At 32.2% G+C, this 15,681-nt stretch overlaps 1 long non-coding RNA gene across 3 annotated transcripts in view; it reads right to left on the bottom strand.

The window, feature by feature from the left end:
- The window catches only part of LOC118202436 (uncharacterized), a 72,590-nt gene that overhangs the window by 17,820 nt on the left and 39,089 nt on the right, over positions 1-15,681 (bottom strand). For 2 of the 3 annotated variants that reach the window (XR_015039544.1, XR_015039545.1), the window contains exon 3: positions 8,098-8,177. The exons of the other annotated variant lie outside the window; for it this stretch is intronic. This is a non-coding gene — a long non-coding RNA (uncharacterized LOC118202436). The remainder of the gene's footprint in view (positions 1-8,097; positions 8,178-15,681) is intronic. 3 annotated transcript variants of the gene reach the window in all.

Below are 15,681 nucleotides of genomic sequence, written 5' to 3'. Positions count from 1 at the left end.
TATACAACACAAATTTCATGAGCAATCTGATTATTATTCTTTACTTTTTTAAAGTAAAAGAACATATCACAAAAATGTATTACTGGAGATAATAAATTTTCAATTATTACCATTCTTCTGAATATATATATATATATATATATCAGTCAAATGTCGTTAATTCAGACGCCCATAATCCGGAATGATCTATAATCTGGACCTCAAAGCTAAAAACTTTCTGCGCATGCGCCAACGCATAATGCATTCACGCATGCGAATATGATTTTACACATGCGCGTAATACAGTAGACTCCCGATTATTTGCGGGCTGATTATCCGCGCCTACCACACAAAGTGGTTTTTTTTTCCTCCCCCAAGCATAAAGCAAAGAAAATAAAAATGTTCACAAATTCACAAAACTGAGCAAAATGTTAAATTTGCTAACATCGTGCTCATTTATAGCAAAAATATTCCATGCCTTCTCAGAACCTTCCCCTCTGATAGTAACTGATTTCTTACTCACCCTTGCAGTGTCCGCTCCACTGCCCTCTCTCATCTTAATCTTGGAATTCGAGAAATTGGACTTCATGGGGAGAAACTCAGTGGTAACCAACAAGAAACCGACAATTTCCACCATGAATTTGAAGAATTTGTTTTAAATGAAGAGATATCTTTTGAACAAATTTACAATTCCGACGAATCGGGACTTTTGTGGAAATGTCTTCTCACTCGCATTTTAGCATTTGAAAGTGAAAGTAAAGCGGCGGGTCATAAAAGCAGTAAGGAAAGGATCACTATCATGTCTTGCAGTAACACTACCGGTGAATATAAACTTAGACTTGTTGTTATTGAAAAGTAAAAAAAAACGAGATTTTACAAAGGCCCGTTGAAAGATAGAAAATTTGCCCGTTGATTACTTTAAACAAAAAAAAAAGTATGGATGAACTGAAACATTTTTCAAGAATGGTTCCAAAAAATCTTTGTTCTTCAAGTGCATAAACATCTTAAATCGAAAAAGCTGTGCTACTGATCGACAATGCACCTTCTAACCCAGCAACAAACGTGCTAAAGTCTTCTAATGGACAAATTTTTGCAAAGTTTCTCCTCCCAAACGTTACTGCGCTAATCCAACCCATGGACCAAGGAGTCATTGCAACAATGAAGAGAACATATGGAACCAAGCTGCTAATGACCAAAATTGAAGAAGGTTATGATCTGAAAGAGTTTTGGAAACACTACACAATCTTGGACTGCATCTGCATGGGACTCAGGGAAACCGTCAACCCTCATACAATCATGGAGAAAACTCACGCCTAATGTTGAAGCCAACAACAACCTAACCCCTTTGAGTTGTGAAGAAGAGAATGAAGATGTAGACATGCCCACGACAACTCTTGCCGATAAGGTGAAAACAGTTCCGGGTGGTGAGAACGTCGATGCTGAAAACATTAACGAGTGGTTGGAGTGTGACGTCAACGAACCTGGCTTCGAACGCTTGACAGATAACGAAATTGTGCAGAAAGCAAGGGGAGAGATCGAGAATGAAGGAGAGCGAAGTGAAAGCGAAGAAGAGCCCATTGTGCAGATGCGGAAGACTCATGAAGTGGCTCTGCAACAAGTCGACAGACCGCTGAGCTATTTGGGAGAACAAGACGACGCGGAGTTGGCCGAGAAACTTATGTTACGAAAAATGCAAACTTGGATCAAGAGAAAATGCTTCCAAAGCAAGAAGCAAACACAAATGACTGATTTCTCCAAAAAGGTGAAGTTTTACAGTTATGCTTTTGTAATTACATAATACATTACAGTATTAAAACAGTACATATGTATTAATTTTTCTGTGTATCCTTGACGCCTCTCGTGTAATTACAAAGCACTTTTCCGTTTTCATTAGCAAAATGCATTTTGGGTTAGTTTTGAGCGATATGCTAAAATATTAAGCGTTAGTTAAACATTTCCTGCTGTTTATTTTACGTTTTATTTTACATAAAATGATTTTTCAAAGTTGGAATGACTGTTTTCTCTTTTGCAATACCTGTTTTTAGCTTTTTTCGGATTATCCGCGATTTTTGTTATCCTCGGCAGCCGTGCCACCCAATTCCGCTGATAATCAGGAGTGTACTGTACCTTTATGCATGCACATAATACGTATAACGGACGGTATAAGCTAAGCTAAAATTACCTAATTATCTATTTCAGTTAATGCTGCAGATTGTGTTGTTCCTTAACCTTCACATTGGATTTGGCTTTTTTTTTTTTTTTTTTTTTTTTTTTTCAGAATGTTAGAGCAATTTTATAAAAGTAAGCTTGAACTTTCGATTATGTGAAATAGAATTTCCGATGCTGGAGCTGCCAAAGGATCTACAAAGCGAAAGCATGTTTCGATGTCCATCAAACAAAATATGAAATTGCTGCAAAATATGGATAAAGGCATATATTTTATTTCTCTAACCATTCCGAAATCTGTTTCTCAATTTCACGCTACTCTGTGGGGGATGGGAACGTCGCGGCGCACAATGAACTGGAAGTTGATCTGTCAGCACTATCCTTATCTTCAGGGCAGATGTTTTTATTTTATTCGGCTTATAATTCTTTACTAAATGTAGTATTTCATCTTGATGTACTCTGTCTTTGATATGATTTAAATCAAATTAAATAAATATCACGAATAGACATCAAATAGTTTTCTGGTTGCTATTTTCTAATTTTGACTATGCGTAATGTACGCTTTACGCATGCGCGCGTTGAAAGAAATGTTGAATAAAGTAGACAAATAAATATTAAGCTCTTTTTTTTTTTTTTTTTTTTTTTTTTTTGTAAATTTTGATACCCTTTAGATCATAATTGTTCTTTATTTCATAAATTACAGTTTCATATTTTTAATTTTATAATTTCTGCATGCCATCTTACCAGATTTAAACTGATGATCTATATTAAAATCAGAAGTGGATGGGGAACAAAGACTTGCGATTGCTAGAAGTTCATTTGATAATGAAAAGGAGCCTCTCAAAAGATCATCTAAGCGGAATCGTAACGAAAATAAATGTGATATATCTCATCGACCGCTGCTAGTCTTTTAAATACAAATTGTTACGACAAAAAAAATTTTTTTTTTTTTTTTTTTTTTTGAGAAAAACACGATTCTCGGAAAAACCGATAATCCGGAATCGCCGAAGTCCCGACGAGTTCGGATTAAAGACTTTTGACTGTATATGTATGCTTTCATCTCTTCAGCATATATATATATATATATATATCTTCAGCATATATATATATATATATATATATGCTACAACACACTGCTGGAATTGTGCAACATAGCAGAAAAGACTGTATTTAAACATCGCTTCAAGCACGGGCACTCCTTATCAGCAGTAACAAAATAATTAGAAGAAAACATACTTCAATTTTAAAAAACACAAACATCCCAGATGACTCAATATTTTACAAAAGACATATACTCTGCCTTTAAATTAATTAATACGAATAAAAACATATAAAGAGTGCCTTTAATTAAAAATAAAAGATGGGTAACTGTTATGCATTTGCATAATTATTTGCAATCAGCAGTAGTTTCTTTAATTAGAAAATTCATTAATGTTGATATTTTTTTCTTTTATATATTCTGCAGAACCTTCTGCTTACTTATCAAATTTGCCTTTTAATTTTGGCAAAACAATCAAAGTTTTCATCCATATTTTCGAGCTGAATTACTTGGTTTAATTTAGAGAATGCTTCAGATAAATCAATTTATATTTCTTTTAAATCACTGATAGGAACTGAATTCTTGCAGTATCATCAAACAACAAAAGAATTTTGAAAAGCATATTTTTTTAAGATAATAAGGCATCTGTAATAAAGGAGTTTTAGATCCAATCCCCAAGCGTAATAAACCAGTAATACCTTGTGATAATATTTTTCAAGTTTTGGAGTTCTGTCAAATATTAAATAAAAAAACTATTTTCATTTAAAACCAGTACAATTTCTGCAAGAAAAGTAAAATCCTACCTTTAAATGGTTTAAAACCAAGGACCAATGCAGCTTCTTTGTAGATGTATATCAAGAATAAGTGAAAACATATGTAAGCAATTTAATTACAAATCTAAAATTCATTCTGGCATTCTCTTCCAAAATATTCTGGTTTCATCTATCTTATATATCTATTTTGGCAAACAACCTTCAATCAACCATTTCTTTGTAGTTTCCTTGAAATTTTCAGCAGCTTCAAAATCATAACTAATAACTTCAGAACTGGAACAGAACGTTCTTCTGTAATGCCTACATTTTGTAAATATATCACCTTTAAACTTATAAGGTATTTTTCCCGCCTTCCTAGCCTGCCTTTGTGGTGTAGTGGTTCAGCACACTAAGCCGGTATTTCAGAGGTGCATGGTTCGATTCCCGGCAAAGGCGGTTGCTAATTTTTTATCTCTCTTGCTTCCAAAAAATCCTAATGTCTCTACAGTGGCACCCGAACTAAAAGGGTTGTGGATGATGTCTCTCCACACACAGGATTTGGCGATTGGGTCCCCTAAAAAGCCCAGTTGCCCTTTACAAGGAGGAGTATTTCTCACACTGAGCCAGTATTTCAGAGGTCCGTGGTTCGATTCCAGGCGAAGGCGTTGCTAATTTTTCATCTCTCTGGCCTCAAAATAATTTAATGTCTCTACAAACTGATAAAATTAAACTTAGTGTTGCATATTTGATCCTAGAATTTATTTTTTTCTTGATGAGTATAAAATAGTCTGTATACTTTCATTTGTACAGTTAACAAATTCAGAGGAATATTCTTATTAATATGATTATCTATCAACACAATTACATTTTCTTGGGGGATAGGAGGTCTTTTTGTGGTCAGAGTTCTGCATTTTACATTTATTGCATTTTTAACTGTTTAATTTATTTTACTATCATTGAAATGGTTGACTGTGACAATATATTTCTATCAGCTATTTCCCCAACATATGCACATTAATGTGCAAAAGACAAAGATGAGAAAATACCATAGATGAACATTATAAGTGGTCTTAGCAGCCCTTAATTACAGTACAAAGTTCGAGATCCAGACTCGTTGGGACTTCACTGATTCCGGATTTTCCCGGATATTAGATCATCAGTTTATCTAGTCAAATTTCATGTAGAAATTATAAAATAGAAAATATGAAATCATAATTTATGAAATAATGAACATTTATGATCTAAAGGATATCAAAATTTACAAAAAAAAAAAAAAAAAAAAAGCTTAATATTTATTTGTCTACTTTGTTAAATATTTCTTTCAATTAAGTTGCTTAAATTGTTTCATTTTCAGTACTTTCTCTTTAATTCTGTAGACAGACATAATTTCGTGTTCAGTTACATTGTTAAAGTCCTGTACTTGCTGTGTGGATAATTCCAACTAACTTGTCAATCAAAATTTTTTTCATTTTCAGTAACCTCTGTCACTTTCTTCACTATCGGTAGCGGTATATTCGGTATCTAGAACCATACTACAGATTTTGCCATCCATTACTTGATGATGATTGAGGGAGCATTGTCATCACAATGAAAACCTTCTTTTATATCAGCTTCATTTATTACTGCTTTTCCACATTTCTTTACAAAATCCATTAATTGGAAAATTTCACCTTTGGTTTGTGATATGCGAAATTCTTTAAAATTTGCAACTATCATCATAAAATTTAGCTATCTTGTTCACTATACTTATTTGGCTATGTATCATGAGATAAGTGACTAAAAACAAATTGTTCCGCTAAATTTTATCTTGCTTCTATTGCCCACTGAGAATATTAAGCTTGAACTGTATTAGTTATTTATTATACTTATGTCTATTTCCTGTACATGCTTAAGTCTGAATCCTGAATAAATAAATTCCCACATATAGTTAAAGCTTATTGTGGGCAGGCGCTAGATATCTTATTGCCTGGTGCAGTCTCTGTGGGTCCTATTATTCTGCCGCCTGTGCGGCCATACGAGGCCTGGCGCTGGTTCTGGGTTTATGTGAATAACAAATCAGTTATTCTTAATTCAAATAGCACTAAATGTAATCTTTTGGCCTATGAGTATCATTAAGAAAATATATTTTTAGTGCATGGAAAGAAAATTTTGTTAAATTTTTCCTTGTCATCATTTCTTAGCGCATTTATCTTAAATCTGTAATCATCGCCAAGCGTAATGTTAACATAACCAGTCACCATTCTCTTTATTATTCAATTACTAACATAAAAAAATTGTTTAGCCATTGCTATACGACTCATTACTCAAGTTGTCACGCATTGATAAACATGTGGTGATGAAAGCAAAATATAATAAATAATGATTCGCCAGATTGGCATCAGGGATATAAAATATTACTACATATAAAATCAACGATGTTATCTATGTAGAATGTTTCAGTTTGAGGTGTATGTCAAGCAGACACGCAGTAATGGAGCCAAATTATCGATCATATAAATTTATTCTAAAATAATTGTTTCTTCAATAACGAGGTATTTTATTTAATGCCGAAGTGAAATTAAGAATCAGGACTCACCACATGTTTTATTATGAGCAGGGGGGAATAAAATGCACATGCATAAAGCATACCAAAAAAAAGGTTGTTGGTGGCTTTGAGGTCCAGATTTTAGATCATTCCGGATGCTCAATGTCTGTATAACGGACTTTGTACTGTACTTATTCTTGATACTCCTGCAAAATACTCTGATATTTGTTAATGTCTATTTTTTTGTTGTTTGCTTGCTGTGATAAGTAGTAGAAGCTCGAGGTATAATATAACTGCATCACGCCTTTTCACAGGTATTTTTCGTCTCCAGAATATTCTGTAACTTACTACAACAAGCAAATAATAAAAAATAAAATCATCAAAGCTCATACAGCACATTTTGTAGGTGCAATGACATTTTAATAGTTTAGCTATGTTGCATGTACAAATATAATGCATGCATGTACATACTGCCAGTAAAGTAAGAGTATTTTTAATCTTAGTTTTTGACCACCATAAATACAAGTCATTTTAAGTGCAAGACTACTTATGGTTGACCATTAAATTACAAAGCAAGCATTAGATTTCATAAACTGTTATTTCAAGAAAGAACTGCTATTTATCACTTATAAATACAACTCTTCAAGGGATAAAGACCACATAAAGATTTCCTCATTAAATCAGAGATTTAAATTTCAATGGTTAGCTATTGCATCAGCATTTAAAATAATTTTTAATGCAAATTAATAGGCTTAAAACACAAGTATAACAAAAGAACATCTTTTGCCAGAAATTAATGAATTTCTTCCCCCCCCACACACACACACACATTGGTAAAAAATTGCATCAAGAGCAAAACAGTTTATCTGCAATAGAAACTTTAGAGGCCTGCAATAAAGAAATTTAAAACAAACAAAATTTAAAAATTAAAATAGTTCTGAGAACAGGTATTCAGATAAGTTAAATCCCCTCTAGCTATTTGGTATACACTTCAATTCATTTATAATATTCTTACACAAGAGAAAATGCAGAATTAATAATTATGACTCAACACATATATCTAGCACACAGTGGTATTTCAAAGCAAATCTGGTAAAACACTTCTGAATTAAAGCATTACCATTATCATTCAGAAAATTTCAAAACAGTTTATCTGCAATAGAAACTTTAGAGGCCTACAATAAAGAAATTTAAAACAAACAAAATTTAAAAATTAAAATAATTCTGAGAACAGGTATTCAGATAAGTTAAATCCCCTCTAGCTATTTGGTATACACTTCAATTCATTTATAATATTCTTACACAAGAGAAAATGCAGAATTAATAATCATGTTTCAACACATATATCTAGCACACAGTGGTATTTCAAAACAAATCTCGTACAAAACTTCTGAATTAAAGCATTACCATTATCATTCAGAAAATTTAGTCTTGAATATTTTTATTATCAAAACACCCTCAAAAGATTATGGACAGAACATAAATGAACATCATATATAGCTAATTAAAACTTAATACAGCAAATAATGTCCATAAACTAACAAGTAATCATTAGAAAGTCAAAATGTTCTATAAACTAAACACATAATAATCACAACATATTAAGAAAAATAATAATTTTAATTCCATTGTTATACATGACTTCTCCTACAGTGGAAAATACGACTTGACTAAATTTTAACTTGGACAGAATGGCAGCACAGGTTATTTTTAAACCCTAGAAGGTACAAAAAAATATTAAAAAAACCATTCATATTACACACATGTACATGTAAAATAAATTTCAATCAATGAAACTGAAAACATACAGTTAAATTTTAATTTTATTAAACATGTTTGTCTCTGAAAAAAAAAAAATTACACAATATTATTTACAAATTTGTGTAATATATACCAACACTCCCCCCTTCATGAACTTTTGCAGGTATGAACAAGCCTGTTCTCAAACAGTGAAACTTGTTTGGAGTCGAAAAAAAAATATATATTAAAAATGGTTGGTGGAAAGAGGAAATCGAATGCTGATTACGACAGTGCAAAAAACGTTACAAGTTAGAAACAAAAGATGTTATAATAAAAAGACTTGAAAATGGTGAGGAAATGGTGAATGTTATACATTTGAATAATATGAATTGTTCAACAATTGGAACAATTCTTAAGAATAAAAATCACATCAGCAAATTTCATGTTGCCAAGTAGGATTTTATAGTCAAAATTCATAGATCTCTCTGCAGCAAACTAACTTTCACAAAAAAATTGCATCAAGAGCAAAACAGTTTATCTGCAATAGAAAATTTAGAGGCCTGCAATAAAGAAATTTAAAACAAATTTTTAAAATTTCTGGAAATCTAAATAACATTACAAACTACAACATGCACTGCTGAGTGATCATTTTCTATGCTAAAGTGTCTGGAAAATTATTTATGAGTTAGCACATGTGAAATGCATTTACATGGATTATGTTTGTTGTATATATGGACTTTGTAAGAAATAGACTAACCCAAACGGCTTTTCTCCTTCTTCTGAGGCGTTGCTGGCTGTCACCTTGATCACATCCGGAGGAGTAGGGACGACTTGCAGAAATTTAACATTGGTTGCCTATTGCAGCGTGTATAATTGTCAAGAAAAATCTGGTTGTAGCGCCTCATTTCACAAATAAGAATTTCTACATATTTTTATTTTTGAAATTGAGATTGATTTTTAAAAATTTAGCATATTTGTCAAGCATAATTAATGTTCCAAATAATTATGAAGCTATTGCATGCTTTCAGGGCTGGATATTTTTTTAGCTTTTCCTATGCCGTAAGGAAATTTGTAACAACAGGAATTTTATTTCAATTATATTTCATAATACATCATAGTGATAAACACCTTTGACTCCTTAAAAATTTTTATACATTTAATTCTAATATTAAAATTGTATTTAACCGTAATAATTAATTTTGCTTGTATTTTATAGTAATTACTTTTTTTTAATTTATTTTTAGTTCTGCATAAGATTTTTTTTATTTACTGTTAATTTAATTTATTAGCCCAAAGCGGTGGTAGCCTAGAAAGGCTGTTAGTTTCGAAGCGACATTTTGTGCTGTTTTACTATAAATGTCCGTGTCTCCTTGCAAATTGTTGTTACCAAATATTATCGCCCTGTATTATATGTAAAGAAATTAAATAATGAAGGATCTGCATGAATACATGTATGTTTCTCGCACTGTGACAAAAACAACAGTATCTAGAGCCATCAAATTTTGAATAATGTAATCCTCCACCCGAACATGGGCATCTGGACGCCTGAATTTCGAATTTGTTTCAGTCTATTTCATATTTTGTAAGACTTTAACGAATTCTTGATTAACAAACTCAACGAGTTCAGAGCAAACACTGTACGGAAAATAACAATTTTATCTCCAGCGCGGAAATTCTAAAGATATGCTGTTTTCAAATGTATGTGATTTCAAATGTATGTATGGTCGAAGAGCATGATACTCAATAAATATATAGGTAACACACAAAACTATAAAAAAAGGTTCCCTTTGGGCGTAATATAAAATTTGAGTGCTTCTAGATTTTATTTTATCTTTTTTTCCCCCTTTATTACGCTCAGAAAATTTTATGCTCCGAATTTTATGAATTATTAAAATAACTAATCCACTTTAATGATAATAATTTAATGCTCATATAATCAAATAAATATGATCGTTTTGAATATTATTATAGTTTGGAAAATCACTGCCTGAAAATGTTCATTAATTTAAAAAAAAAAAAAAATGTCAGATCTTGTTTAATTTTACCTTATTTATTTCAAAGTATCACGTACTATCAATCTTATTTAATTAATTTAATTTTAATTTATTTTTACAAAAAATTAAGTTCATAAATTTTGTGCTTACCGTTTTTACCAAAGTAAAGATGTTTGTACAAGAATTACGAGTGAAAAAAATGCACGAAATGCAGTAAAAAGAGCTTTAATGAGATATATTAAATCCTATTTGGAAAAAACTGTGGATTTCATAATCTCATCACTATGCAACGTATCACATTAATTAAAAAAAAGAGAGAGAGAGAGAACTACTCGTTGTTAAAGTATATTACCGAATTTTAGTAGAAACAGGGGAAAATCAGAATTGTAACGACAATGTACTTTTTAATAAATCATATATGTACTACACAATAAAATATTTTATTTTTCTATTAAAAGCTGATTACAATTTCTGATTTATAAAATGTTGCAACTAGCTTTATTGTTTCGCCTCATATTTCAAGTGCATGTGTTTTTAACAGTATATCCTTCTTTATTGCACTTTGAAATGTTAAAACTGTGCTTTCAGCACGCCTGAGTTTTGTACTCATATGTGTGACTGAATATCGTTGAATATTCACTATAAATATGAATTTACATACACAAATTCCTTGAATGTCAAAAATTAGGCGTTATACTCAAAAACTTCAGTTATATCAAACAAACCAATATGTCAAAAGAATTTATAGAAATCCTTGTTTTTAAACTTTCATTGTTAAAATTTAAAATACAATATAATTTTAAAATCTAGGGGAAAAACAAGCATTTCTTGAAACTTTTTTGAAGAAGGAATCTACTGGTATAAAATCTCTTAAAATTAATGGAGCCAAACTTAATCCCAGCTTAAGAAAAACAGTTAGTGTATGGAAGGGTTAGTTATGCTGAATGCAAAAAATTACACTCAAAAGAGCAATTTGCCATTAGAAAATAAAATTATGTCCCTCCAAATGTCAATGCTGATAGCAGTAACTTGAAGTTATTCTTCAAGTTCTGAACTTAATTAAGCTATTGGTATGTAATAAATTGTGCCTTCACGATTATTTTGCAAAGATTTTTTTATATAGATACTACAAAAGGCAGCTAGATAGTAGTAAAATCGTTGAACACTAATAATTTAAAGCAGCTTTACATCCCAACAAATGGATTTTTCCTGTCCACATTTAACATGAATATGAGGCAATTTCATTTAAAAAGGTCCTTCACGAAGACTTAACATTGACTATGAGTCCTCATCTGGAATTAAATTTGGCTTGGTTTATTAGATTACGGCAAAGCACATGAAGGCGATCTGCCCAAGGGAAGGGGCGGTGCTTTCGTGAAAGACCACCCGAGGGAATCTGCTTTGAACCTGTTACACATAGTTAAAACCATGGAAATGCTCATGTGATGAGCCTGTTCACTGCAGTCTGAATCCAGCTCAAATTACCAGTGTATTAAGAGATAGTCCTCACTTACTTTACGGTACGCTAAATAAAATAAACAATATCACGAAAGCCACTTTATGCTACTGAAATGGTAATAACTTATTATTCCAGGTTACCATTTTTCATCTGGTATGAGATTTTGATCTTTTTTGTTATCGGACAGCCCACCAGAGGCTAAGTGGGGGAAGTCGCCGAAAACTGGTAGTTTGATCCAGGTTCGAGTCCCGGCAATGGGCTGGTTGCATGGACACTGCGATGATTTAATGAACACCATGCATACACACTTTAAAATTTTAATTATATCCACAGAATTATGATGAAGCACTTAAAATTCTTAAAGAAAGATTTGGTAGGAAAGATCTCCTAATTAATTTTCGTACACACATTTTTAATTTACAACCTGTCGGAAGTTCGAATGATATCCATGCTTTGAGAGAATTATACAAAACCTATAACATACAAGTAAGGTCGCTAAATTCACCAGGAATCAAAAGTTAATGATAAGGGATTTTACTCTATCCTTTAATAATGAAATGTATTCCTAAGGATATAACACTTGATTTTGCATTTCAAAACAGATTAAGAAAATTTTAATCTCGAAGACCTCATGAAATTTCTAAAATAGGAAATCGAAAGTCGTGAACAAACTTCATTAAATTTATCTTACTCTAAGAGTTATGCAAATTTTCCCCAAAAGCATTTTATTCCATCTAATGAAAAACAAAACAATTTCCACACTTGTAGTTCTTTTAATGCCAACAAGATTAGTCATTCCCATAATGTTAACAAAGTTGCAGCTACTCAGTTTTTTTCCTTGTTTATTTTGTGGAAACAAAGATCAAGTTTCAGAAAAAAGTGTTATAATGCTGGAAGAAAGATAATAGAGTTTAAAAGATTCTAATTGGTGGTTTCTTCATTTTGAAAGGAACTGTAGAACAAAAATTTGCCCTTTTCAATCAAAATGTAATTCTAAATATCATAACATTTTTTTGTGCAAGAAAACGTTTAATAAAGAAGAAATTCAGAGTAATTCTGATGTCATATGCACAGAAATTTCTTCTAAATATTTAAGTGTAAATCAAAAAGCTAGAGAATTAATCGATGACTTGCTGACTGTTAAACTTATTTGTGACTGTAAATTAAATAATACAGTAGCAGATACAGAAATGTAATTAACTGCCGTTAAGGCTGATATTCTACCAGAAAGATACCGTACACCACATGGAAGTGTTATTTTCATGTCAGCTCTCGAACAATTTTTAAAGGTTTCTCTCATTTACTTACCTTTATCAAAGTGTTCTGTAGATGGTAAATATAAGTCACCTATTCTTATAACATGCCAATGGTTAATACGTTATATAATGATTTACTTTTGTTGTTAAGTGCTTTTAATGAGTTAAATAGAGATGATAAATGAAAGTTTAATTCTGAATGTAAAAATGTAAACATTACTAATGACAGCTTGGTTGAAATGCCTTTTTTACGAAAGTGAAAATTTTAACGAAATATTTAACCATGATAGAGAAAAAACCTTGTTAATGGAAAATGTAATGAAACTGGTAAGAAAATAATAGAATGTTGTACTCTGGTATATGAAAATACAAATACCAGAAAAGTAGCACGAGTCAAAAAAAGAAAAGTAGCATGAGACAAGATCATTGCATTTTGGATTCAGAATTGTTTTGGTGTGATGATTTTGATGAGCACCGCACATGTGCACTTTTGCAAACGGCACACTTTTTTGCCTCTCTCTCACATGACACAGAATCGAGGTTATAGCATAGAAGAGAATGTCACAATAATGAATGTAACATACTATATGCCAGAGAATCATTATATTACTAACTTTACGTAAACTATAATTGTTTTGTTCACGTTAAAATAAAGTGTTCATCCTATTAATTTGTATGCTATATGAAAATGCTCATACCAAGTTCATGTCAATTCATCTAAAATATATCTAGAACCCACTGTGATAAGGTCACATAAAAGAAGAAGAGACTGAAGATTTATATGGACAAGGATGTCTCGTGAGCATAAACTGAAAATTATTATTTTTTAACTTACAAATACGTTTTCAATAGTTGTTAAAATAGTCTTTATTAAAATAATTAAATTGTTGGCAATGTTAAGCTCAAGAGCCACGAATTGCTCTAGCACGTAAAATGTATAGAATTTGATTTTAAGGAAAAGATTTAGTTTTTTCTCTGCAGAATTATATGTAGCCATTTTTTTAGCATTCAATAAATTTTATTATCCTGTGTTTTGCTTTCAACCTGATGTCACAACCCAAGGTTTGCATAGCGGTTTCGGCCACTACACCACAGCAGTAAGTATTAAAAGTTGGTGGCAGCTTTTAGGGATTGGTTCTTGAGAGTAAATTTAGGAACGGACTTTTTCGCCTGTGAACAGTCAAGACTTTCTTCTCTTCAAGAACGATCTAATTTTGCGTGCAAGGACAGTTTGCGTGGTGAAGCCTCTTCAGTGACAAGTGACAGTGTGTCAGAAGGGAACGCCGGAGGAAGCGTGATCTAGTGCCGCATAATAGTGAAATTTCCCGGAAGAATATCGAAGTAGTGCCAGGAGAGTCAATCGAAGGCGTCTTCAAAATTGGTGAGTACCATTTTTGTGATTTTGGAGAGGTTATGCCAGTTATTCGAGACTAGGCTTATTTTGGATATAGAGCAGGAAAAGGTTGCCTCTTAATTAGCATTTTTTATATACGCTTTGTTTGTAGGCATAGGTATTATCCTTAAGTGTTATAAGGCAATTTGTGTTCAGAATTGTTAGGGAATTATTCAGTTTTGGAGAGATAGACTTGTTGTTGTTTTTGTGTTATTGTATTTCGGGGTAGGTTATTTTTCTTTAATTTTCCATAATGGGTGAGCTTATGAGGAAATTTACTAAAGCTCTGCTATTGGAGTTAGCGGAGGAGTTTGAAACAAATGTGTCTCAGGCAAATAGAGTAAGAGAAATTAGGCAGGCTATTCTAAATGCCGAGGACTATGAAGAAGAAGTTGCGAAAGAATACGCGGCAAGAATTTGGGCTGCGGCTGAGCAGAGAAAAGCAGAAGAAATAGCCGAGCAAGAGAGAGCAGAACGGGAACGTGAACAAGAGAGAGCAGAACGGGAACATGAACAAGAGAGAGCGGAATGGGAACGGGAGCGAGTTTTTGAATTGGAAAAGTTAAAACTGATGAATGTGGTTCAGACTAATAGCCTAGCTTCCACAGTTTCGAAAGTTGAACAATCTAGAGAAAAAAAGGTTAATTTGAAAGATGTAGTACCGCATTTTGAACCGAGTAATATAGATATTTCATTATTCTTTATGCTATTTGAGAAACAAGCTCAAAAAGAAAACGTTAATGAGATTGATTGGGTCTCACAATTAATTCCTTTATTACCTCACGATGTAGCCCAGTTAATAGTGAAAGAACCAGCCGATAAAGGGGATGATTATCAGCATGTTAAGAAATTACTCCTGCAGAGATTCAAGCTTAGTTCTTGGGCACTAAAAACAAAATTTGAGGAACATTCTAGAAAAAAAGGAATGTTATGGGCGGATTTAGTGTATGAATTGAGAGTGTATTTAGAGAATTGGTTGGATTCAGTAGAAGTTCAAGATTTTGAAAGTCTTAAGGAACTTATGCTCACTGAGCAAATTCAGCGGCGAGTCCCTCTAGAAATAAGAGAGCACTACTTAGACAATTGGGAAGAATTTAAAACAGCTTCCATTTTAGCACAGAAATGCGACAAGTATGAGGCTTTGCGAAGAGATACGAGGAAGTTAGAACAGAGAACGGGGTTAAAGAAACCATTTGAGAAAGATAGAGAGCGGTATATAAATTCTAACTGTAGTTATAATCAGAAAAGTAGTGGTCATCAAAGAATTAAATCAGAGGAGCATAGAAAAGTGGAGGCTCCTAAAAAAAAGCAAGTTTTCAATGAAGCAGGTATCGAGAAACAGCGGAAAATAAGGTGTTACCAATGTGGAAAGGACGGAC

This window comes from Stegodyphus dumicola, chromosome 2 (assembly GCF_044657685.1).
Source record: "Stegodyphus dumicola isolate Sdum_Otavi_A_Nest chromosome 2, ASM4465768v1".
NCBI lineage: Eukaryota > Metazoa > Arthropoda > Arachnida > Araneae > Eresidae > Stegodyphus > Stegodyphus dumicola.
The sequence above is the reverse complement of the archived record's forward strand: the minus strand, read 5'-3'. Positions and strand labels throughout refer to the sequence as shown.